Source organism: Sesamum indicum, linkage group LG11 (assembly GCF_026168435.1).
Source record: "Sesamum indicum cultivar Baizhima isolate 11 linkage group LG11, ASM2616843v1, whole genome shotgun sequence".
Classification (NCBI taxonomy): Eukaryota; Viridiplantae; Streptophyta; class Magnoliopsida; order Lamiales; family Pedaliaceae; genus Sesamum; species Sesamum indicum.
The window spans coordinates 2,757,371-2,784,379 of NC_142667.1; the positions used below are offsets into that span (position 1 = coordinate 2,757,371).

Genomic DNA, 27,009 nt, shown 5'->3' on the forward strand with positions numbered 1-27,009 from the left:
ATTCTTTTAGCCTCTTCTTCGCCTTATTCTGGATCGAAGCAATCGGCAATGAAGCAGCTTCCAATGTCATACCTTTTGCCTCCACTGCTCCTTTGTGTTCTCAGGAATTGCAGTTCAAGGGACGAGGTCGGATCGCGGGTCGAGGTTTTGATCACTGAGAGGATTCGATAGACTTCCCTTGCACTTTCAGAATTAATATAAAAAATATCCAAATTGTCAGTGAGATCGAAAAGAAAATAGAAGGTATGTAGCATATCATTTCTTAAAAAAATAATTGGTTTTAGTTTGGTTGAATTTTAACTTATCTTTGTTATATGCTCTTATTTTAATCGGCATGCCATCAGAGACGGGCAATGGTAATCAAAATCAAATAGATGATGAAGAGTTGGAGATCTTTGCCTGTGCTTTAAACAACCCAATAATTGATTTATAGCCAGTCGAATCTCTCTTTATTCTTTTTCTACTATTTTGTCAATATTTACCATAAAATAGGAAATTTTGAATTCGAACATCTTTTGTTCTTTCCAGAATCGTTTGATATAGTTGCCCAACTACAAATTAGATTAGGCTTGTATAAATCAATTTTATTATGCTATTGATAATTTTTTGTTTGTTCTTTACTCTTCATATAACACTTTGTTTGTAGAAAACTTATTCAATTATTTTAATTATCTGTAGCCCTCATGCACTAAAAAGAAACAACATTGTAAATTACTGTGCAAGCATGTGAAATTTTGCTTTTACACACATTAACATTTCTTTATCTCAAAAAGTTGATATTATAATTTATAAAATAAACTCGTCTATTCTATAACATACATATCTCAATTTAAAGCAGGAAAAGGGACGTGTAGCACAAAATTGTACAAAATAATGAAGAAAATTTGGACATTAAAGTGAAGAAACTCCCTCTCCAACAAGACTTGGTCCCTCTAACGGAAATTATTGAATCTATAAAAATCCAACCAAGATACAAGTTATTTCTGCAAGAACGACTAGAGGGTTGGATACTACATATAAGAAAGCGAAATGCCTCAAATACAAGTGACAAGGTAATAATTGTTTAAAATTTTACATAAATAACTTGTAATCCTTTAGTTATGCAAAATTACTGTAGTATAACTAATATTTTTCAATCAAAATTCTCATGCGATAGTACTATATTCATGACAAACTCACTCACAACTTCTGCTCTTTAAAAGAGGTTGCAACATTTATACTATTCAGCTGCCATGGGAATGATCTAGTTCTTGCACAGGTAAATTCAAAATCCAAAATTCAATTTTATTTATGACCAAAACTTATGTGGATATATTTTCTTTTCTGACTTTTCAATTGTAGAAGATTACAATAAATTAACGCACTGTTATGTCATTTCTTCATGACCCGTATTGAAACTTTCACAACATTCAGATTGGAGATGGAACTAGAATTAATATAAAAAATATCCAAATTGTCAGTGAGATCGAAAAGAAAATAGAAGGTATGTAGCATATCATTTCTTAAAAAAATAATTGGTTTTAGTTTGGTTGAATTTTAACTTATCTTTGTTATATGCTCTTATTTTAATCGGCATGCCATCAGAGACGGGCAATGGTAATCAAAATCAAATAGATGATGAAGAGTTGGAGATCTTTGCCTGTGCTTTAAACAACCCAATAATTGATTTATAGCCAGTCGAATCTCTCTTTATTCTTTTTCTACTATTTTGTCAATATTTACCATAAAATAGGAAATTTTGAATTCGAACATCTTTTGTTCTTTCCAGAATCGTTTGATATAGTTGCCCAACTACAAATTAGATTAGGCTTGTATAAGTCAATTTTATTATGCTATTGATAATTTTTTGTTTGTTCTTTACTCTTCATATAACATTTTGTTTGTAGAAAACTTATTCAATTATTTTAATTATCTGTAGCCCTCATGAACTAAAAAGAAACAACATTGTAAATTACTGTGCAAGCATGTGCAATTTTGCTTTTACACACATTAACATTTCTTTATCTCAAAAAGTTGATATTATAATTTATAAAATAAACTCGTCTTTTCTATAACATACATATCTCAATTTAAAGCAGGAAAAGGGACATGTAGCACAAAATTGTACAAAATAATGAAGAAAATTTGGACATTAAAGTGAAGAAACTCCCTCTCCAACAAGACTTGGTCCCTCTAACGGAAATTATTGAATCTATAAAAATCCAACCAAGATACAAGTTATCTCTGCAAGAACGACTAGAGGGTTGGATACTACATATAAGAAAGCGAAATCCCTCAAATACAAGTGACAAGGTAATAATTGTTTAAAATTTTACATAAATAACTTGTAATCCTTTAGTTATGCAAAATTACTGCAGTATAACTAATATTTTTCAATCAAAATTCTCATGCGATAGTACTATATTCATGACAAAGTCACTCACAACTTCCGCTCTTTAAAAGAGGTTGCAACATTTATACTATTCAGCTGCCAGAGGAATGATCTAGTTCTTGCACAGGTAAATTGAAAATCCATAATTCAATTTTATTTATGACCAAAACTTATGTGGATATATTTTCTTTTCTGACTTTTCAATTGTAGAACATTACAATAAATTAACGCACTGTTATGTCATTTCTTCATGACCCGTATTGAAACTTCCACAACATTCAGATTGGAGATGGAACTAGAATTAATATAAAAAATGTCCAAATTGTCAGTGAGATCGAAAAGAAAATAGAAGGTATGTAGCATATCATTTCTTAAAAAAATAATTGGTTTTAGTTTGGTTGAATTTTAACATATCTTTGTTATATGCTCTTATTTTAATAGGCATGCCATCAGAGACGGGCAATGGTAATCAAAATCAAATAGATGATGATGAGTTGGAGATCTTTGCCTGTGGTTTAAACAACCCAATAATTGATTTATAGCCAGTCGAATCTCTCTTTATTCTTTTTCTACTATTTTGTCAATATTTACCATAAAATAGGAAATTTTGAATTCGAACATCTTTTGTTCTTTCCAGAATCGTTTGATATAGTTGCCCAAGTACAAATTAGATTAGGCTTGTATAAATCAATTTTATTATGCTATTGATAATTTTTTGTTTGTTCTTTACTCTTCATATAACACATTCTTTCTAGAAAACTTATTCAATTATTTTAATTATCTGTAGCCCTCATGCACTAAAAAGAAACAACATTGTAAATTACTGTGCAAGAATGTGCAATTTTGCTATTACACACATTAACATTTCTTTATCTCAAAAAGTTGATATTATAATTTATAAAATAAACTCGTCTATTCTATAACATACATATCTCAATTTAAAGCAGGAAAAGGGACATGTAGCACAAAATTGTACAAAATAATGAAGAAAATTTGGACATTAAAGTGAAGAAACTCCCTCTCCAACAAGACTTGGTCCCTCTAACGGAAATTATTGAATCTATAAAAATCCAACCAAGATACAAGTTATCTCTGCAAGAACGACTAGAGGGTTGGATACTACATATAAGAAAGCAAAATTTCTCAAATACAAGTGACAATGTACTAATTGTTTAATATTTTACATAAATAACTTGTAATTCTTTAGTTATGCAAAATTACTATAATATAACTAATATTTTTCAATCAAAATTTTCATGAAATAGTACTATATTCATGAAAAAGTCACTCAAAACTTCTGCTCTTCAAAGGAGGTTGCAACGTTTATACTATTCAGCTGCAGGAGGAATCATCTAGTTCTTGCACAGTTAAGTTAAAATCCATAATGATTTTATTTATAACCATAATTTATGTTGATATGTTTTCTTTTCTGACTTTTCAATTGAAGATTTTAAAAAATTAACGTACTATTATGTCATTTCTTCATGACCCGTATTGGAACTTCCACAACATTCAGATTGGGAATGGAACTAAAAGTAATATAAGAAATTTCCATGTTGTAAGTGAGATCGAAATGAAAATAGAAGGTATGTAGCATATAATTTCTTACAAAAATGATTGGTTTTAGTTTGGTTGAATGTTGACTATTATCTTTGTTATGTGATCTTATTTTAATAGGCATTCCATCAGAGTCGGGCAACGATAAACAAAATCAAATGAATGATGAAGAGATCGAGATCTTTGCACGTGTTTTAAACAACCCAATATTTGATTTGTAGCCAGTCAAATCTCTCTTTATTTTTTTTCTACTATTTTGTCAATATTTACCATAAAAGAGGAAATTTTGAATTCGAACATCTTTTTTCTTTTCAGAATCGTTTGATATTTTTGCCCAACGAAAAATTTGATTAGGTTTGTACAAAATCAATTTTATTATGCTATTGATAATTTTTTGTTTGTTCTTTACTCCTCATATAACACTTTATTTGTAGAAAACTTATTCAATCATTTTAATTATCTGTAGCCCTCATGCACTAAAAAGAAACAACATTGTAAATTATCGTGCAAGCACGTGCATTTTTGCTATCACACACATTTACATTTCTTTATCTCAAAAACTTGATATTATAATTTATAAAATAAACTCGTCTATTCTACTAACATACGTATCTCCGGTTGAAGGAGGGGAAACGGACAAGTATCACATAGTTGTACAAAAAAATGAAGAAAAAATTCGACATAAGTGTGAAGAAACTCCCTCTCCAACTAGACGTGGTCCCTCTAACGGAAATTATAGAATTCATAAAAATCCAATCAAGATAAAGGTTATCCCTGCAAGAATGACTAGAGGGTAGGATATTACAAAAAAGAAGGCGAAATGCCTCAAATACAAGTGACAAGGTAATAATTGTTTAATATTTTACATAAATAATTTATAATTCATTAGTTATGCAAAACTAATATAATATAACTAAAATTTTAATGCAATAGTACTATATTCATGAAAAAATCACTGAAAAGTTCCGCTTTTTAAAGGAGGTTGCAATGTTTATGCTATTTAGCTGCCGAAGGATTCATCTAGTTCTTGCACAGGTAAATTCAAAAACCATAATTCGATTTTATTTATGACCAAAATTTATATAGATACATTTTCTTTTCTGCCTTTACAAATATAGAAGATTTTAAAAAATGAACGCACTATTATGTCATTTCTTCATGACCCGTATTAAAACTTCCACAACTTTCAGATTGGGGATGGAACTAAAAGTAATATAAGAAATGTCCATGTTGTCAGTGAGATATTAATAAAAATAGAAGGTATGTAGCATATAATTTCTTACAAAAATATAATATAAGAAATGTCTATTCTACTAACATACATATCTCCGGTTGATGGAGGGAAAAGGGATAAGTATCACATAATTGTACAAAATAATGAAGAAAAATTGGACATAAGAGTGATGAAACTCCCTCTCCAACAAGACGTGTTCCCTCTAACGGCAATTATACAATCCAAGATACAAGTTATCCTTGCAAGAATGACTAGAGGATTGGATATTGCAAAAGAGAAATCGAAATACCTCAAATACAAGTTACAAGGTAATAATTGTTTAATGTTTTACATAAATAACTTTATTTCTTTAGTTATGCAAAACTAATGTAATATAACTAACATTTTTCAATCAAAATTTTCATGCAATATTACTATATTCATGACAAAGTCACTCAAAACTTCTGCTCTTTAAAGGAGGTTGCAATGTATATACTATTTAGCTGCTAGAGGAATGATCTAGTTCTTGCACAGGTAAATCCAAAATCTATAATTCGATTTTATTTATGACCAAAATTTATATGGATATGTTTTGTTTTCTGACTTTTCAATTGTAGAAGATTCTAAAAAATTAACGCTCTGTTATGTCATTTCTTAATGACCCGTACAGAAACTTCCAAAACATTTAGAGTGGGGACGCAACTAAAAGTAATATAAAAAATATCCATGTTATCGGTGAGATCAAAATGAAAATACAAGGTATGTAGAATATAATTTCTTACAAAAATGGTTGGTTTTAGTTTGGTTGAATTTTAACTCTTATCTTTGTTATGTGCTCTTGTTTTAATAGACATTCCATCAGAGTCAGGCAACGATAAACAAAATCAATGGATGATAAAGAGTTAGAGATCTTTGCATGTGATTTAAAAAACCTAATATTTGATTTGTAGCCAGTCGAATCTCTCTTTATTCTTTTTCTACTATTTTGTCAATATATACCATAAAAGAGAAAATTTTGAATTCGAACATCTTTTTTCTTTTCAGAATCGTTTGATATAGTTGCCAAATGACAAATTTGATTAGGGTTGTACAAATCAATTTTATTATGCTATTGATAACTTTTTATTTGTTCTTTAGTCTTCATATAATACTTTGTTTGTACACACTTATTCAATCATTTTAATTTTCTGTAGCCCTCATGCACTAAAAAGAAACAACATTGTAAATTATCGTGCAAGCACGTGCATATTTGCTATTACACATATTTAAGTTTCTTTATCTCAAAAACTTGATATTATAATTTATAAAATAAACTCGTCTATTCTACTGACATACATATTCTCCGATTGAAGGAGGGGAAAGGGACAAGTAACATTATAATTGTACAAAATAATGAATAAAAATTTGGACATAAGAGTGAAGAAATTTCCTCTCCAAGAAGATGTGGTCCCTGTAACGGAAATTATAGAATCCATAATAATCCAACCAAGATACAAGCTATCCCTGCAAGAGCGACTAGAGGGTTGGATATTACCAAAAAAGAAGGCGAAATGCCTCAAATACAAGTGACAAGGTAATAATTGTTTAATATTTTACATAAATGATTTGTAATTCTTTATATGCAAAACTAATGTAATATAACTAAAATTTTTCAATCAAAATTATCATGCAATAGTACTATATTCATGACAAAGTCACTCAGAAATTCCGCTCTTTAAAGGACGTTGCAACGTTTATAGTATTTAGCTGCCGGGGGAATGATCTAGTTCTTGCATAGGTAAATTCAAAATCCATAATTCAATTTTATTTATGACCAAAATTTATGTGGAAATGTTTTATTTTCTAACTTTTCAATTATAGAATATTTGAAAAAATTAACGCACTTCTATGTTATTTCTTCATGACCCGTATTGAAACTTCCACAACATTCAGATGGGGGATGGAACTAAAAGTAATATAAGAAATGTCCATGTTGTCAGTGAGATTGAACTGAAAAAAGAAGGTATGTAGCATATAATTTCTTACAAAAATGATTGGTTTTAGTTTTGTTGAAGTTTAACTCTTATCTTTGTTATATGCTCTTATTTTAATAGGTATTCCATCAGAGTCGGGCAATGATAAACAAAATCAAATGAATGATGACGAGTTGGAGATCTTTGCATGAACTTTAAACAACCCAATAATTGGTTTGTAGCCAGTCAAATCTCTCTCTATTTTTTTCCTACTATTTTGTCAATATTTCCGCAAAAGAGGAAATTTTAAATTCGAACATCTTTTTTCTTTTTAAAATCGTTTGATATAGTTGCCCAATGAAAAATTCGATTAGGCTTGTACAAATCAATTTTATTATTTTATTGATAATTTTAATGAATTCAAAAGTGTCAATTGATTTTTCTATTCCAAAATATTTGAGAGTGATAAATTTTGTGGTGGCAATGAACCAATTAGTTTGTTTGTATAACTTTATTATAATTGCAATTAATCTCAAACTTAAAATACTAGAGTCCAGGTAACTGATATTAATTCATACCTATCCTTCTATGCCAAACCATTAATTACATTAATTCATACCTATCACATATATCACAATAGATCCTTTGTTTAAAATGTTGTCGAATTTCAACAAAAATCCCAAAATGATTGAACTGCCAAGAGAGGTATATATGACTAATTTTTTTTTATTTTGGAGAATCTGATTAGAAAATAATTTATTAAATTGTATTTATAGGTAGCTTGAATATTTATATTTCTTTCTAAAAATGCTTCTTGACTAAGTATTACAATAATATTATTTAAAAATAAACTAAAAACGAAGAAATTAACAGGAAAATATCATGAGAAAAAGACAAAATGTAACTTCCATGCCTTCTGCTACCTCGTGTCGAGCTTTGCGGTTCAAGAAACAAACACATATATGCACAACATCACTCACACACTCTCACTCAACACACAATCACACTTCACGTTTACTCAAACCTTTTCTCCCTTAACACAGTTATTGCATAACACTATTCAAGTCCATAGAGTACTGAGAGCGGAAAGCACTAGGAACATTACCTCTGACTCCTTAAACGGTCGAGAAATGGCAGAAAACTCCAAAAACGTAAGATGAATTTTACACATGCAACTCCATTCTCCATTTTCTCAAGCATTTGATTCTTTTTTTTTTCTTGTTTAACCCTTATTTCCGAATCGAGTTGTTAATTCATCGTAGTCGTATGATTTACCAACAGAATTCTTCAAGAACGTATATCGAAGATTTTGGCTGTGTAATTTTGTCTGCACCGAATTCAAATTCACCCTATGAAGATTCCGGTGATGTGCTATCACAAGATCCCATCTCTTGTACTCTGTCGGCAAGTTTAATTGAGCCTCAGGTATATAATTAATTGTTTTTCTTTTTTCTCTACATTTTGTTTTTAATTACTTTCCTTTCCTATCAAAGTTTTGAAAAATAAATATTAAATTTTGAATATTTTAAGAGATTTTTTCCTATAATTAGGGTTCAACAAGAGATTCAACTTTAATTTAAGTTTGTAAATTCTTTCATTAGCTTCAACGTGCTCAACTTGCTACAAACCTCTCTTGCTCTCACTCTTAGATGCTCTATTTTGTGTCAAGAAGTACCCTTGCTACCTTTTGTTATATCTCCAAATTGAGCTTCTTAATTCCCTTTAAAACAATGCTTGCACTCAGATCTTTTCACCTTAAAACTCAGCGACTCAAGGTTCATAATTTTTTCCAAGACTAGCATGTCTAGCCCCAAAAAGACTTGTTCAGGATCAGCCCAATATTATTCATGGCCGATTTTGAGGTGGTTATGGGCCTTTAAATGAGGCCCAAATGCATCCATCTTTAAACTCTAGTCAAGATCATGAATTAGCCCCATTGAGACATGGGCCAGGCTCAGACGAGGCCTGATTGTGCCTATTTTTTTTTATTGAAATTGAGATACTTTTTTGAATGAACTTAAATAATTTATGATTTTATTTTAAAATAAATAAATAAATAATCAAACAAAATAAAAATATTATAATGAAAAAGAGACTAATTAAGACCACATAATTAAGTTAAATAACAATTTAACTAACAAGCTAACAATAATGAACCTAAGGAATAACAAGCCCAAAAAAGATTTAAAATAAACTTTTAAAAAATAACAATCAGTATTAGTGAATTGATGTAGTAATTTAAAAAAAGAACTAATAAAGATAAAAGTTTTTAGAGTTTCAAAAGTATAAAAAAATTCGAATAATTTACCTAAAAGAATAAAATAAAAAATATATGACAGGTATTATTAAAAAAAAGTTATTGGCCCTGGCTAGACCAGCCCACTAGCTTCACCTAGGATTAGGAGATCTTGGGTCACTAGGCTGGGCCTACCCATATATCGATATCTACAATCCGCTTCGGACTAGTCCTGAATGGACCTACCCACTTATTTTTATTGTGTCAATCCGATCCTAGGTTGGGTCCCTCTTCATCTCGACCCATCATGCATCGAGATCAACGAGCGGCAACCATATGTGTAGTCCACCATCATTGAATTAACATTAGTTTGACGAAGGTTTCTCAATTACAAGATATGATGCGAGATCCTTGTGACCAATAAAACTAAAATAATACTAATTCTAAATTTATGGGATGCAAAAATATGAATTTTGTATGCACATATGAAGAAAAATAGTTGAACACATTTCATATATCAATATCTAATATTATTGACTGTTGAATGATGATAATTTATTTAAGAAACCAAAAACGATTGTTGTATCTCTTTGCCTTGAAACTTGAAGATTTGATTAGTAAAATAATTCATATTTAAGACGTCGTAGGGAGAACATCCCAAATTCGGATATCTACTTGGCCAACTCTCTATTTTGAAAAACATTCGGATATCTACTTGGCAAAACTCTCTATTTTGAAAAACATAAATGATGAGGGTATTGTGTAGAAAATAGAATATCACAAAGGATTTAGGAGAAGCATCAAGAGGAAAAAGGTGGAAATTTTTTGTGGTAACGATAAGAGTACAAAAGGAGGAGAAAAAAGTAAATAAATAAATAAAATTAAAATTGAGAAAAAATAAATAGTCATAAGAAAATATTTTTGTGACCCCAACTTATAGTACTAACTATCATGGCTCATAGTTAAAAATCATATTCTCCCAACGGTTTAATATTCTAAATTACATTAATGAAGAAGAGAAGACATGAACTAGGATATCTTCCATAATTATATACTATTTTTTGTATTTACTCTGATATGTTGATAAAAAAAATGCTTTGCCTTCCATGTTTGGAAGTCACAAAAGTAATTGATTGTTGCAACTATTATACATTCTCTCTTATCACCGCACCCATGTTTTTTATTTTTTATTTTTTTTCATAAGTCTTTCAGTGCACAACTATTAGTTTGCCACGTAATGAGTTGGAAGGCATTCATTCCCTTATATTATCCTATCTTGGGACCAAATTAGATCTCTTGGTATGTTATTTTCCATACTTAAAGCAATAAATATTTTTTCTAGTAGTTTTGGTTTCGGTTCTAGATCCATCTATCTATTCTCTATATCTTTCTCAATATGCAACTATTTTTCATATCCAAAGTACATTTTCTTTAAAAACACATATTCACTATTATCTTAGTTAAACTTACATGATTAAACCTTTCAACCTGTCCAACAACAGAAATTTGGTTAATATAGAAACAGGTAATAAGTAGCATCTCAATATCCATGATTTTTAATCTCTCAATAACAAGTTGAAGAGAAATTCAAACTCTTACAAAGGTTTAGTTAGCATTGAAGACTGTCAACAACATCATCACCCATGACCAAGATTGGAAGTGGTACAAGTTGAAAGTGCCATTTACTCTACTTGAGAGAGAACCTTTGTCACGAAGTATTTCATGTGGATTTGGAATGAAAGATATCAACTAACAAAGGCAGCAACGCATCGATCCCGACATGGACATACAAATGGTGGTGCAGCATGTCATTATGGGTCATGACTAATGCTAAATTTATGCAGCATGGTGATGATACAATTTGTGATGAAGGTGTTAGTAACCAAAATCTAATGTGGCCAAATTGGAGAGTCGCAATGTTGAAACAACTAAATTGGCATGCACGTAGGGTGGTAAGTATACTAGCAATGTGGTTGTGGGGAACCGAAGATTATTAAATGACTATCAAATCTATCCATATTGATGGTGGTGGGTTCCAAGATATAAAACATAGAGGCAAATTTTGCACAGAGCTATGCAGTTATGTGGTTCTTGATTCAGGACGTTGTCATCCATATTGAATGTAATAGTTATAACCATTGGTGAGATGATGGTACAAATAAAAAAAGGCATACTGGCAACCTATGTGAACTCTTTTAGGCTGAAAAAGACATTTTATGCATTGATAATTAATGTTAGAGGTCTGCAAACAAGTGGTTGGAAAATTCTTACCCGTACCAGGTTTGGCCAAACCAAATCAATCAAAAAACAAGTGTATCACACTTTCTATATGATTATTCACTTTCCCTAAACTGTCCATCAATCACACGACAAGTGTATTGCACTTGCCATATAATTAGTTTAGGTTTGGCCAAACCAGGTCCGGGCTAGAATTTCTCCATGTGTTTCAGCGAACCTCATATGATGAGGATCATTTAATTAAAACGACTTGGCATTTGGTTTGTGAAGCAATAGATCTTCAACAATTTTTAAGGTTTCTAGCAGCCTGCAATTAAACCTTCAATATCAATACTTTTGTTGCAATTGATGAATAACTGATTGTAGGTCAACAAATAATTGCAATGGCATCTAAATGCTAGTGTTGTTTACATATGACGATTATAGCAAAGTGTTCTTTCGGAGTCAAGGTGCAAAAGTGCGGGAATTCTTTGCTAGTTTTTTTCAGCTGTAGCTTCTAGTTGCAGATTTGGCAATAATGATGGTTCGCCATTAATGGAAGTCGACAACAACCTCCTTGATTGAGGGACATATACATAACTTTGTATCATTGTTTGTTCTATGGTTTGCTTTGATGACGTGAAACAAACCAAGCAGCATGATCATCTGTACCAGACTGAAACAATCATCTTGAAGGTGCATCACCAGTTATAATTGTTGCCAATGGAAGTGTATCTAAAAAGGATAGGTGATCTAAATGTTGATGACACATTGGTGTGCTTCCTATGCCAACTTCCTGCCGCGGTGCATCTTACGAGAACCTTGTGGGCGGGAGCATGCACGGGTCTACACAGTAGTCAAGGAGATCTAGTGCTTGCAATTTTTAGTATTTACATTATCACATAATCATTTTATCAAGATTTGGAATTCGTTGAAGCACATTCCTTCAAGAGGATCTACATAGAATCGATGTTGAAAATATTTTCGTATTGACGAAGTCCCAACACAGAGACAACTAATGGTTGCTGCATATTCTGTCAAAAAATAATGCAATCAAAAGAAGATGGAAATATAATTGTTTTGAACAGTTTTAGGGAAGGGGATAATGTGGTGGATCTCCTGACAAATGAAGCATGTGACAGGAAGCAAATTACGTATTTCAGGGAATGAGATATCTATACCACTTAAAATATCTATCTACTTAGACATGTTATTGCCCCAACTTTTTCTTTAAATGATTTACAAGGGAGTAGTACTCCTAGTTTTGAGCCCAGGATAATGGCATTTTTTTTCCGATCATCAATAAATGGGTAAGGGTCTTGCCTAAATGTTGAGTGTTCAATCATTTCTCAACAAATAAAGCTTGTTAGTATTACCTTAAGTTTGTTCAACCTCATTACAATAAAATAGTAGAGCCTTTAGAATCTTTCACTCATAAAAATCTTCATAGATCTTCCAACCGTATCACCAATTTGCAAGCACATTCTAATAGATATTAAGAAACATAAGATTTTTTTACTCCATATCGATTCTTCTCCTGGTGATTTAAACTCCAATTAGCTTTGAGATTAAGAAAATGACTCTTAGAACGAAAATAAGTTTTATACAATATATTTGGCTTGCTTTAGAAATATAAACATCATGAAGCTAAAATAGTGTTTGCATCATTCACAACAAACTCAGTTGGTTTTCCAAAGAAATACCTTTTTCTTTTATACAACCTCTTACACTCAAATGATTAATGAAAAGTGGCAACATCTCATGTTCATAGTATTTTTTGTATTATGAAGTCTGCAAAATATCTTCTCTATTTTTTAAACATCATTTTTAATTTTTTAAACACAATGATTACAGATTTTTATGGAACATGTCACGCCTCGAGCAAGCGAGCCCGTTGGACATAAGAATTGCCTCCAAACTCACTCTGTGCATCCTAAAGTACGGTAATCATGACTTACCGAAAAGGAATATAAAATGGATGTGCTTGAGTTCTTTGGTCAATGCTGATTTGTTTCTTATCTTATTAGATTCTAATATATGTGGAATGGGACATCACAATCACCGCTCATTTAGGATGTGATGTTCTCATCATGCAGTGAATTACGGAATGATCGATCGTTAGGTATCAGGATTCTGGAGGCGACTCTCGTGAATGTAGCATTTTATCCTGTAGGTTTAAGAGGTGGCTCCCCAAGCACATCGCACTTTGTCCCCAATAACACTTAGCTTACGACTCTGCTTGGAGATCGCTTTGATATCATTAGGTCACAACTTGGACACACATAGATCATTGGACACGAGAATTGCCTCAAACCCACTGAATTCATCCTGAAAATTCATTATGACAACTAACCGAAAAGTTTATTCAGTGGATGCACTTGAGTTATTTCGCCAATGCTTATGTTGCTTATCATTTTAATCCGTAATCCTTGTGGGACAAGGTACCATAGAGCACGTATACTGTTTTCACCTTTATCTATTGTTGTCGTGTAAATTCTCACTATTAAGACTTCATATTTTTTTATTTATTTTCATGCCTTTTATTTTTCATATTATGCTGATCTTATTTATTTTTCACATGCACATAATCCTACATACTTATTTTATTCTGTGTAAGAGCGTCGTCCATAGTTGGATATGTAACTATTATTGAACTAAATGATGGCTTCTTCTTTTGCATATTGTAGCCTTAAATATTTTGAACGGTATACAATTACATTAAAATATACAACATTGAAGTTGTTTCGGTTATAGGATTGTTATGATCACTATATGAAGAAATTGTACATAACCAGCAAATGTTGCTTTGTTGGGTTGGGATGGACTTTATCCATAGCAATTAGTTGAAGTGGTACAGTTATTGAAATTATTCCTTGAGAATCGGGTGGTCATCAAAAGATTGAGTACTAAGTACTTATTCTATTTACTAAATCTACCACTTTAAAGTCTAAAAGTGCTAAAAAAAAGGATATAATCTAACTCTTACAATGAAAATTATGAGCATAAAAAATTATTTGCTACATTAAATATTAGAACAATTTTTTGGTGGTTACTTGATCTCATTAATTCTACTTGAGAAAAGAGATTTGTTAAGTAATATTTGTATTTTAGTATAAAAAAGTGCTCATCTAATAGAAAAACTTAACAATGCAACAAGAATTACTTTGCATTTGATGACTAAATTATATTGATGGAGAAAAATGTGAGAAGTGATATTATTGAATAAGGAAATTATTTATTGATCGAAATTTGGTATGAAAGGATTAAGGCAATGTGTCTCACTATTTCATTAAAAGTTAGATGGTCACTTTAATTTTTTGTTAAGAATTTCAATTGATGTTTGTAGTACTTTCTTTCGTACAGGGCCACTTCTGACTAATTGACTATTGAGTCTATTTATCTCTTTTATCTAATATACCTACACTTTTAATTTTATCTTTGGCTTAGTTGAGGCTCTTTTTATTATAATGTGCTTCTTTTTCTTTCGTACAGGATCTACCTGAATCAAGCAGTAGACATTCAATTAAAAAGAGAAGTCGAGGCAGGTGTGTAGTACAAGGCACTTGGAAGGTCTCTTTTGGACTTTTCCGACATCATCAACAAGGCTGCAATTATATTCTTGAAATGCACCAGGTATGTGCACTTTTCGATTCGGATTTATTTCTATATATATTTGAAATTTAAATCACTTGAGTGATCTCATTAACGATTAACGTGTGGTAGCTTCGGCTAATATTATGAATTTAGATAGATAATATCAAATGGTGCATGCTAACGGCTACCTATAATATTTGTGATAATATCTAAGTTAATATGGTGAACTTTTTGCAATCAAGAACTCATATATTATTTATTAGTTCATGCATAAACTATTTTTTTTTAATATATTTAATAACTATAACCAATAGATATATATCTTTTATGTAAAGAAATTTTAAGATATTCTTCTTAGAATTAGTTAATTAAGCTTGCAAGGAAATACGTGAGAAAGCTCTTTACTAAAATTGATCAGTTTCTATTGTAGACATATTTTATTTCAATTGTAAACTAAAGTATTACTTCAATACCAATAGATTGTGAACTGATAGATTGATCGTTTGTTCCATTTTTGTTATATAATAACAAGTTATTGAATTGTGATGGAAAACAACAATGCTGAAATAAAATGGAAGTTGGAAATGTTGAAACATCTTTTCCTATACTTAAAGCATTATAAATAATTCTCACATGCGGATATTAAGAAATTTAATGAAGCAAACGTAAAATAAAATGAAGTAGTGGTTCTTTCCCCTTGTTTTTTATGGGTTTACAGGTAGTGTATCTATTAATCGCAATAGATGAAAATGAAATTAAACAAAAAATGTAAGATATGTCGCTCTAACAAGCACACTAAGTAATGTGACTCTCGTTAAGTTAATGAATATTTATGTGATAAATTAGGTTAATCATGGTATATAGTTTTACCAAATCAATATGGTAAGAAAATTGTAAACTGAATGTAGGTTAGATTTCATTACTATTTTCATGTTTTATTGCTTGAGATGTATGTTGATATTGTCTCAAGACTTAAGTTACGATACAGAGTTATGATAAGAAAGTAAGAAAAAGACTAAAGAATTGAAACCAAAGCTATTGTATAATCCATTATATATTTTATAAAGACTACATAATGTTGTAACATATGCAATCTTCAAAGGATGTGACAATTTTCATTGGATGTGCAGTGTGATTGGTTTATATAATCAAATGCACATGAAAATTAGAAATTCTTTTGATATTTTAATTTACAACTTCTAGGTACTGAAGTAATCTTTATCTCATTTTATGGCTTTCAAATAAAAAATTTTAATATTTTATTGATAATTTTTTGTTTGTAAAAAACATATTCAATTATTTTAATTATCTCTAACCCTCATGCACTAAAACGAAACAAAAGTAGATATTAGTGTGCAATCACGTGCATTTTTGCTATTACACTCATTTACGTTTCTTTATCTCAAAAACTTGATATTATACTTTATAAAATAAACTCGTCTATTCCACTAACATACATATCTCAGGTTGAAGCAGGGGAAAGGGACATGTATAAGATAATTCTACAAACTAATGAAGAAAAATTGGACATAAGAATGAAGAAACTCCCCCTCCAACAAGACGTGGTCCCTTCAACAAAAGTTATTGAATCTATAAAAATCCAACCAAGAAACAAGTTATCTCTGCAAGAACGACTAGAGGGTTGGATACTACATATAAGAAAGCGAAATGCCTCAAATACAAGTGACAAAGTAATAATTGTTTAAAATTTTACATAAATAACTTGTAATCCTTTAGTTATGCAAAATTAGAATAACTAATATTTTTCAATCAAAATTCTCATGCGATAGTACTATATTCATGACAAAGTCACTCACAACTTCCGCTCTTTAAAAGAGGTTGCAACATTTATACTATTCAGCTGCCAGAGGAATGATCTAGTTCTTGCACAGGTAAATTCAATCCATAATTCAATTTTATTTATGACCAAAACTTATGTGGATATATTTTCATTTCTGGCTTTTCAATTGTAGAAGATTACAATAAATTAACGCACTGTTATGTCATTTCTTCATGACCCGTATTGAAACTTTTCACAACATTCAGATTGGAGATGGAACTAGAATTAATATAAAAAATATCCAAATTGTCAGTGAGATCGAAAAGAAAATGAAGGTATGTAGCATATCATTTCTTAAAAAAATGATTGGTTTTAGTTTGGTTGAATTTTAACTTATCTTTGTTATATGCTCTTATTTTAATAGGCATTCCATCAGAGACGGGCAATGGTAAACAAAATCAAATGGATGATGTAGAGTTGGAGATCTTTGCCTGTGCTTTAAACAACCCAATAATTGATTTATAGCCAGTCGAATCTCTCTTTATTCTTTTTCTACTATTTTGTCAATATTTACTATAAAAGAGGAAATTTTGAATTCGAACATCTTTTGTTCTTTCTAAAATCGTTTGATATAGTTGCCCAACTACAAATTAGATTAGGCTTGTATAAATCAATTTTATTATGCTATTGATAATTTTTTGTTTGTTCTTTACTCTTCATATATCACTTTGTTTGTAGAAAACTTATTCAATTATTTTAATTATCTGTAGCCCTCATGCACTAAAAAGAAATAACATTGTAAATTACTATGCAAGCATGTGCAATTTTGCTATTACACACATTAACATTTCTTTATCTCAAAATGTTGATATTATAATTTATAAAATAAACTCGTCTATTCTATAACATACATATCTCAATTTAAAGCAGGAAAAGGGACATGTAGCACAAAAGTGTACAAAATAATGAATAAAATTTGGACATTAAAGTGAAGAAACTCTCTCTCCAACAAGATTTGGTCCCTCTAACGGAAATTATTGAATCCATAAAAATCCAACCAAGATACAAGTTATCTCTGCAAGAACGACTAGAGGGTTGGATACTACATATAAGAAAGCGAAATTTCTCAAATACAAGTGACAATGTACTAATTGTTTAATATTTTACATAAATAACTTGTAATTCTTTAGTTATGCAAAATTACTATAATATAACTAATATTTTTCAATCAAAATTTTCATGAAATAGTACTATATTCATGAAAAAGTCACTCAAAACTTCTGCTCTTCAAAGGAGATTGCAACGTTTATACTATTTAGCTGCAGGAGGAATCATCTAGTTCTTGCACAGTTAAGTTAAAATCCATAATGATTTTATTTATGACCATAATTTATGTTGATATGTTTTCTTTTCTGACTTTTCAATTGAAGATTTTAAAAACTTAACGTACTGTTATGTCATTTCTTCGTGACTCGTATTGGAACTTCCACAACATTCAGATTGGGAATGGAACTAAAAGTAATATAAGAAATTTCCATGTTGTAAGTGAGACCGAAATGAAAATAGAAGGTATGTAGCATATAATTTCTTACAAAAATGATTGGTTTTAGTTTGGTTGAATGTTGACTATTATCTTTGTTATGTGATCTTATTTTAATAGGCATTCCATCAGAGTCGGGCAACGATAAACAAAATCAATGGATGATAAAAAGTTAGAGATCACTGCATGTGATTTAAAAATCCTAATATTTGATTTGTGGCCAGTCGAATCTCTCTTTATTCTTTTTCTACTATTTTGTCAATATTTACCATAAAAGAGAAAATTTTGAATTCGAACATCTTTTTCTTTTCAGAATCGTTTGATATAGTTGCCAAATGACAAATTTGATTAAGGTTGTACAAATCAATTTTATTATGCTATTGATAATTTTTTATTTGTTCTTTAGTCTTCATATAATACTTTGTTTGTACACACTTATTCAATAATTTAGTCTTCATAAAGATGTGGTCCCTGTAATGGAAATTATAGAATCCATAATAATCCAACCAAGATACAAGTCATCCCTGCAAGAACGACTAGAGGGTTGGATATTACCAAAAAAGAAGGCGAAATGCCACAAATACAAGTTACAAGGTAATAATTGTTTAATATTTTACATAAATGATTTGTAATTCTTTATATGCAAAACTACTGTAATATAACTAAAATTTTTCAATCAAAATTATCATGCAATAGTACTATATTCATGACAAAGTCACTCAGAAGTTCCGCTCTTTAAAGGACGTTGCAATGTTTATAGTATTTAGCTGCCGGGGGAATGATCTAGTTCTTGCACAGGTAAATTCAAAATCCATAATTCAATTTTATTTATGACCAAAATTTATGTGGAAATGTTTTCTTTTCTGACTTTTCAATTATAGAATATTTTAAAAAATTAACGCACTTCTATGTTATTTCTTCATGACCCGTATTGAAACTTCCACAACATTCAGATGGGGGATGGAACTAAAAGTAATATAAGAAATGTCCATGTTGTCAGTGAGATTGAACTGAAGAAAGAAGATATGTAGCATATAATTTCTTACAAAAATGATTGGTTTTAGTTTTGTTGAATTTTAACTCTTATCTTTGTTATAAGCTCTTATTTTAATAGGCATTCCATCAGAGTCGGGCAATGATAAACAAAATCAAATGAATGATGACGAGTTGGAGATCTTTGCATGAACTTTAAACAACCCAATAATTGGTTTGTAGCCAGTCAAATCTCTCTCTATTTTTTTTCTACTATTTTGTCAATATTTCCTTAAAAGAGAAAATTTTAAATTCGAACATCTTTTTTCTTTTCAAAATCGTTTGATATAGTTGCCCAATGAAAAATTCGATTAGGCTTGTACAAATCAATTTTATTATTTTATTGATAATTTTAATGAATTCAAAAGTGTCAATTGATTTTTCTATTCCAAAATATTTGAGAGTGATAAATTTTGTGGTGGCAATGAACCAATTAGTTTGTTTGTATAACTTTATTATAATTGCAATTAATTTCAAACTTAAAATACTAGAGTCCAGGTAACTGATATTAATTCATACATATCCTTATATTCCACACCATTAATTACATTAATTCATACCTATCACATATATCACAATAGATCCTTTGTTTAAAATGTTGTCGAATTTCAACAAAAATCCCAAAATGATTGAACTGCCAAGAGAGGTATATATGACTAATTTTTTTTTATTTTTGAGTATCAATTTTAACTCTATCACTTCTTTCAGTTTTCAAATTTTATTCAAAAACAGTAGTTGTACATAAAGAATTTGCAAACATATATGATTTATTACAATACTACAAATGTATAATTAATCTTCATAAATATTATGATGTTTCTCTTCTTCTTCTTTTTTTTGCCTTTTCTAGAGGAATCTGATTTAGAAAATAATTTATTAAATTGTATTTATAGATGGCTTGAATATTTATATTTCTTTCTAAAAATGCTTATTGACTAATTATTACATTAATATTAATTAAAAGAAACTAAAAACGAAGAAATTAAGAGGAAAATATCATGAGAAAAAGACAAAATGTAACTTCCATGCCTTCTGCTACCTTGTGTCGAGCTTTGCGGTTCAAAAAACAAACACATACATACACAACATTACTCACACACTCTCACTCAACACACAATCACACTTCACGTTTACTCACACCTTTTCTCCCTCAACATAGTTATTGCAGAACACTATTCAAGTCCATAGAGTACTGAGAGCGGAGAGCACTAGGAACCTTACCTCTGACTCTTTAAACGGTCGAGAAATGGCAGAAAACTCCAAAAATGTAAGATGAATTCTACGCATGTAGCTCCAATCTCCATTTTCTCAAGCATTTGATTCTTTTTTTTTTCTTCTTTAACCCTTATTTCTGAATCGAGTTGTTAATTCATCATAGTCGTATGATTTACCAACAGAATTCTTCAAGAACGTACATCGAAGATTTTGGCTGTGTAATTTCGTCTGCACTGAATTCAAATTCACCCTATGAAGATTCCGGTGATGTGCTATCACCAGATCCCATCTCTTGTACTCTGTCGGCAAGTTTAATTGAGCCTCAGGTATATAATTAATTGTTGTTCTTTTTTCTCTCCATTTTGTTTTTAATTACTTTCCTTTCCTATCAATGTTTTGAAAAATAAATATTAGATTTTGAATATTTTAAGAGATTTTTTTCTATAATTAGGGTTCAACAAGAGATTCAACTTTAATTTAAGTTTGTAAATTCTTTCATTAGTATCAACGTGCTCTACTTGCTACCAACGTCTCTTGCTCTCACTCTTAGATGCTCTGTTTTGTGTCAAGAAGTACCCTTGCTACCTTTTGTTTTATCTCCAAATTGTTCTTCTTAATTCCCTTTAAAACAATGCTTGCCCTCAGATCTTTTCACCTTAAAACTCAACGACCCAAGGTTCATAATTTTTCGCAAGACTAGCATGTCTAGCCACAAAAAGACATGTTCAGGATCAACCCAATATTATTCATGGCCGATTTTGAGGTGGTTATGGGCCTTTAAATGAGCCCCGAATGCATCCATCTTTAAACTCTGGTCAAGACCATGAATTAGCCCCATTGAGACATGGGCTAGGCTCAGACGAGGCCTGATTGTGCCATTTTTTTTAATGAAATTGAGATACTTTTTGGAATGAAATTAAATAATTTATGATTTTATTTTGAAATAAATAAATAAATAATCAAATAAAATAAAAACTTATAACAAAAAAGAGACTAATTAAAACCACATAATGAAGTTAAAAAACAATTTAACTAACAAGCTAACAATAATGAACCTAAAGAATAACAAGCCCAAAAAAGATTTAAAATAAACTTTTAAAAACTAACGTTCAGTATTAGTGAATTGATGTAGTAATTTAAAAAAAGAACAGTAAAGATAAAACTTTTTAGAGTTTCAAAAGTATAAAAAATTTCGAATAATTTACGTAAAAGAATAAAATAAAAAATATATGACATGTATTATTAAAAAAAAAATATTGGCCCGGTTAGATCGGCCCACTAGCTTGACCTAGGATTAGGAGATCTTGGGTCACTAGGCCGGGCCTACCCATATATCGATACCTACAATCATCTTCGAACTAGTCCTGAATGGACCAACCCACTTATTTTTATTGTGTCAATCCGATCCTAGGTTGGGTCCCTCTTCATCTCGACCCATCATGCATCGTGATCAGCGACCGGCAACCATATGTGTAGTACACGACCATTAAATTAACATTAGTTTGATGGAGGTTTGTCAGTTACAAGATATGATGTGAGATCCTTGTGACCAATAAAACTAAAATAATACTAATTCTAAAATTATGGGATGCAAAAATATGAATTTTGAATGCACATATAAGGAAAAATAGTTGAACACATTTCATATATCAATATCTAATATTATTGACTATTGAATGATGATAATTTAATTAAGACCAAAAACGATTGTTGTATCTCTTTGACTTGAAACTTGAAGATTTGATTAGTAAAATACTTCATATTTAAGACGTCGTAGGGAGAACATTCCAAATTCGGATATCTACTTGGCCAACTCTCTATTTTGAAAAACATAAATGATGAGGGTATTGTGGAGAAAATAGAATATCACAAAGGATTTAGGAGAAACATGAAGAGGAAAAAGGTGGAAACTTTTTGTGGTAATGATAAGAGTACAAAAGGAGGGAAAAAAAGTAAATAAATAAATAATATTAAAATTTTAAAAAAATATATAGTCATAAGAAAATATTTTTGTGACCCCAACTTATAGTACTAACTATCATGGCTCATAGTTGAAAATCATATTCTTCTAAGGGTTTAATATTCTAACTTACATTAATGGAGAAGAGAAGACATGAACTAGGATATCATCCATAATTATATACTAGCTTTCGTATTTACTCTGATATGTTGATAAAAAAAATTCATTGCCTTCCATGTTTGGAAGCCACAAAAGTAATTGATTGTTCAACTATTATACATTCTCTCTTATCACCGCACACATGTTTTTTATTTTTTATTTTTTTTCATAAGTCTCTCAGTGCGCAACTATTAGTTTGCCACGTAATGAGTTGGAAGGCATTTATTCCCTTATATTATCCTATCCTGGGACCAAATTAGATCTCTTGGTATGTTATTTTTCATACTAAGAGCAATAAATATTTTTTCTAGTAGTTTTGGTTTCGGTTCTAGATCCATCTGTCTATTCTCTATATCTTTAACAATATGCAACTATTTTCATATCCAAAGTCCATTTTCTTTAAAAACTCATATTCACTATTATCTTAGTTAAACTTACATGATAAACCTTTCAACTTGTCCAACAACAGAAATTTGGTTAATATAGAAACAGGTAATAAGTAGCATCTCAATATCCATGATTTTTAATCTCTCAATAACAAGTTGAAGAGAAATTCAAACTCTTACAAAGGTTTAGTTAGCATTGAAGACTGTGAACAACATCATCACCCATGACCAAGATTGGATGTGGTACAAGTTGAAAGTGCCATTTACTCTACTAGGTAGAGAACCTTTGTCACGAAGTATTTCATGTGGATTTGGAATGAAAGATATCAAATAACAAAGGCAGCAGCGAAACCGATCACGACATGGACATACAAATGGTGGTGCAGCATGTCATTATGGGTCATGACTAATGCTAAATCTATGCAGCATAGTGATGATACAGTTTGTGATGAAGGTGTTAGTAACCAAACTCTAATGTGGCCAAATTGGAGAGTCGCAATGTTGAAACAACTAAATTTGGCATGCACGTAGGGTGGTAAGTATACTAGCAATGTGGTTGTGGGGAACCGAAGATTATTAAATGACTGTCAAATCTATCCATATTGATGGTGGTGGGTTCCAAGATATAAAAAATAGAGGCAAATTTTGCACAGAGCTATTCAGTTATGTGGTTCTCGATTCAGGACGTTGTCATCCATATTGATTGTAATAGTTATAACCATTGGTGAGATGATGGTAAAAATAAAAAAAGTCATACTGGTAACCTATGTGAACTCTTTTAGGTTGAAAAAGACATTTTATGCATTGATAATTAATGTTAGAAGTCTGCAAACAAGTGGTTGGAAAATTCTTACCCATACCAGGTTTGACCACCCCATATCAATCAAAAAACAAGTGTATCACACTTTCTATATGATTGTTCACTTTCCTAAACTGTCCATCAATCACACGACAAGTGTATTGCACTTGCCATATAATTAGTTTATGTTTAGCCAAACCAGGTCCGGGCTAGAATTTCTCCATGTGTTTCAGCGAACCTCATATGATGAGGATCATTTAATTAAACGACTTGCCATTTGGTTTGTGAAGCAATAGATCTTCAACAATTTTTACGGTTTCTAGCAGCTTGCAATTAAACCTTCAATATCAATACTTTTGTGGCAATTGATGAATAACTGATTGTAGGTCAACAAATGATTGCAATGGCATCTAAATGCTAGTGTTGTTTACATATGACGATTATAGCACAAGTGTTCTTTCGGAGTCAAGGTGCAAAGGTGCGGGAATTCTTTGCTAGTTTTTTCCAGCTGTAGCTTCTAGTTGCAGATTTGGCAATAATAATGGTTCGCCATTAATGGAAGTCGACAACAACCTCCTTGATTGAGGGACATATACATAACTTTGTATCATTGTTTGTTCTATGGTTTGCTTGGATGACATGAAACAAGCCAAGCACCATGATCATCAATTTCAAGCTTAAGCAATCATCTTGAGGGTGCATCACCAGTTATGAATGTTGCCAATGCAAGTGTATCTAAAAATCAAAAAGTATAGGTGATCTAAATGTTGATGACACATTGGTTCACTTCCTATGCCAACTTCCTGCCATGGTGCATCTTAGGAGAACCCTGTGCACAGGAGCATGCACGGATCGACGCAATAATCAATGAGATGTAGTGCTTGCAATTTTTTAGTATTTACATTAAAGCAATATCATTTTATCAAGATTTCGAATTGGTTGAAGCACATTCCTTCAAGAGGATCTAGATAGAATCGATGTTGAAAATGTTTTTGCACTGACGAAGTCCCAACACAGAGACAACTAATGGTTGCGGCATATTCTGACAAAAAATCATGCAATCAAAAGAAGTTGGCAATATATTTATTTTGAACAGTTTTAGGGAAGGGGATAATATGGTGGACTCCTGACAAATGAAGCATGTGACAGGAAGCAAATTACGTATTTCAGGGAATGAGATATCCATGCTACTCAAAATATCTATCTACTTAGACATGTTATTGCCCCAACTTTTTCTTTAAATGATTTACAAGGGAGTAGTACTCCTAGTTTTGAGCTTTCTCAGGGTACAAGAATTTTTTTCCCGATCATCAATAAATGGGTACGGGTCTTGCCTAACCCCCTCCCTAGTTACAAGAGGCCTAGGCACCCATAATCAATGTTGAGTGTTCAATCATTTCTCAACAGATAAAGCTTGTTACTATTACCTTAAGTTTGTTCAATCTCATTACAATAAAACAGTAGAGCCTGTAGAATCTTTCACTCATAAAAATCTTCATAGATCTTCCAACGGTATCACCAATTTGCAAGCACATTCTAATAGATATTAAGAAACATAAGATTTTTTACTCCATATCGATTCTTCTCCTGGTGATTTAAACTCCAATTAGCTTTGAAATTAAGGAAATGACTCTTAGAACGAAAATAAGTTACATACAATATATTTGGCTTGCTTTAGAAATATAAACTTCATAGGCTAAAATTGTGTTTGCATCATTCACAACAAACTCAGTTGGTTTTCCAATTAAATACCTTTTTCTTTTATACAACCTCTTACACTCAAATTTTTAATGAAAAGTGGCAATACGTTATGTTCATAGTATTTTTTGTATTATGAACTCTGCAAAACATCTTCTCTATTTTTTAAACATCATTTTTAATTTGTTAAACACAATGATCAAAGATTTTTATAGAACATGTCACGCCTCAAGCAAGCGAGCCCGTTGGACCTAAGAATTGCCTCCAAACTCACTCTATGCATCCTAAAGTACAGTTATGACGACTTACCGAAAAGGGATATCAAATGAATGTGCTTGAGTTCTTTGGTCAATGCTGATTTGTTTCTAATATATGTGGAATGGGGCATCACAATCACCGCTCATTTAGAATGTGATGTCCTCATCATGGAGTGACTTATCGAATGATCGATCGTTAGGTATCAGGATTCTGGAGGTGACTCTCGTGAATGTAGCATTTTATCCTGTAGGTTTAAGAGGTGGCTCCCCAAGCACATCGCACTTTGTCCCCAATAACACTTAGCTTGCGACTCTGATTGGGGATCGCTTTGATACCATTATGTCACAACTTGGGCCCACAAGATATTGGATACGAGAATTGCCTCAAACCCACCGAGTGCATCCTGAAAATTAATTATGACAACAAACCGAAAAGTTTATCCAGTGGATGCACTTGAGTTATTTCGCCAACGCTTATGTTGCTTATCATTTTAATTCGTAATCCTTATGGGACAGGGTACCATAGAACACGTATACTCTTTTCACCTTTATCCATTGTTGTCGTATAAATTCTCACTATTAAGATTTCATATTTGTTCACTTATTTTCATGCCTTTTATTTTTCATATTATACTGATCTTATTTATTTTTCACATGCACATAATCCTTCATACTTATTTTATTCAGTGTAAGAGCGTCGTCCATAGTTGGATATGTAACTATCATTGAACTAAATGATGGCTTCTTCTTTTGCATATTGTTAGCCTTAAATATTTTGAATGGTATAAGAGTACATTAAAATATACAACATTGAAGTTATTTCGATTATAGGATTGCTATGATCACTATATGAAGAAATTGTACATAAGCAGCAAATGTTGCTTTATTGGGTTTGGATGGACTTTATCCATAGGGATTAGTTGAAGTGGTTTAGTTATTGAAGTTGAGTACTAACTGCTTATTCTATTTACTAAATCTACCACTGTAAAGTCTAAAAGTGCTAAAAAAGGATATAATCTAATTCTTACAATGACAAATATGAG

The 27,009-nt window shown here is 31.0% G+C and overlaps 2 long non-coding RNA genes across 3 annotated transcripts; both read left to right on the forward strand.

Moving 5' to 3' along the window:
* Positions 1 to 8,070: 8,070 nt before the first annotated feature.
* LOC105180174 (uncharacterized) lies at positions 8,071 to 11,509 on the forward strand. Of its 2 annotated transcripts, XR_849487.3 has the most exons (3): positions 8,071 to 8,244; positions 8,375 to 8,518; positions 10,933 to 11,509. It is a non-coding gene; the product is annotated as an uncharacterized LOC105180174 (long non-coding RNA). The 2 variants fall into 2 exon arrangements; XR_016062767.1 differs by having other exon boundaries at positions 8,375 to 11,509.
* A 9,067-nt stretch (positions 11,510 to 20,576) lies between these two features.
* On the forward strand, positions 20,577 to 24,939 carry LOC148784995 (uncharacterized). The gene is made up of 3 exons (XR_016062785.1): positions 20,577 to 20,759; positions 20,890 to 21,033; positions 24,398 to 24,939. It is a non-coding gene; the product is annotated as an uncharacterized LOC148784995 (long non-coding RNA).
* The last annotated feature ends 2,070 nt before the right edge of the window (positions 24,940 to 27,009 follow it).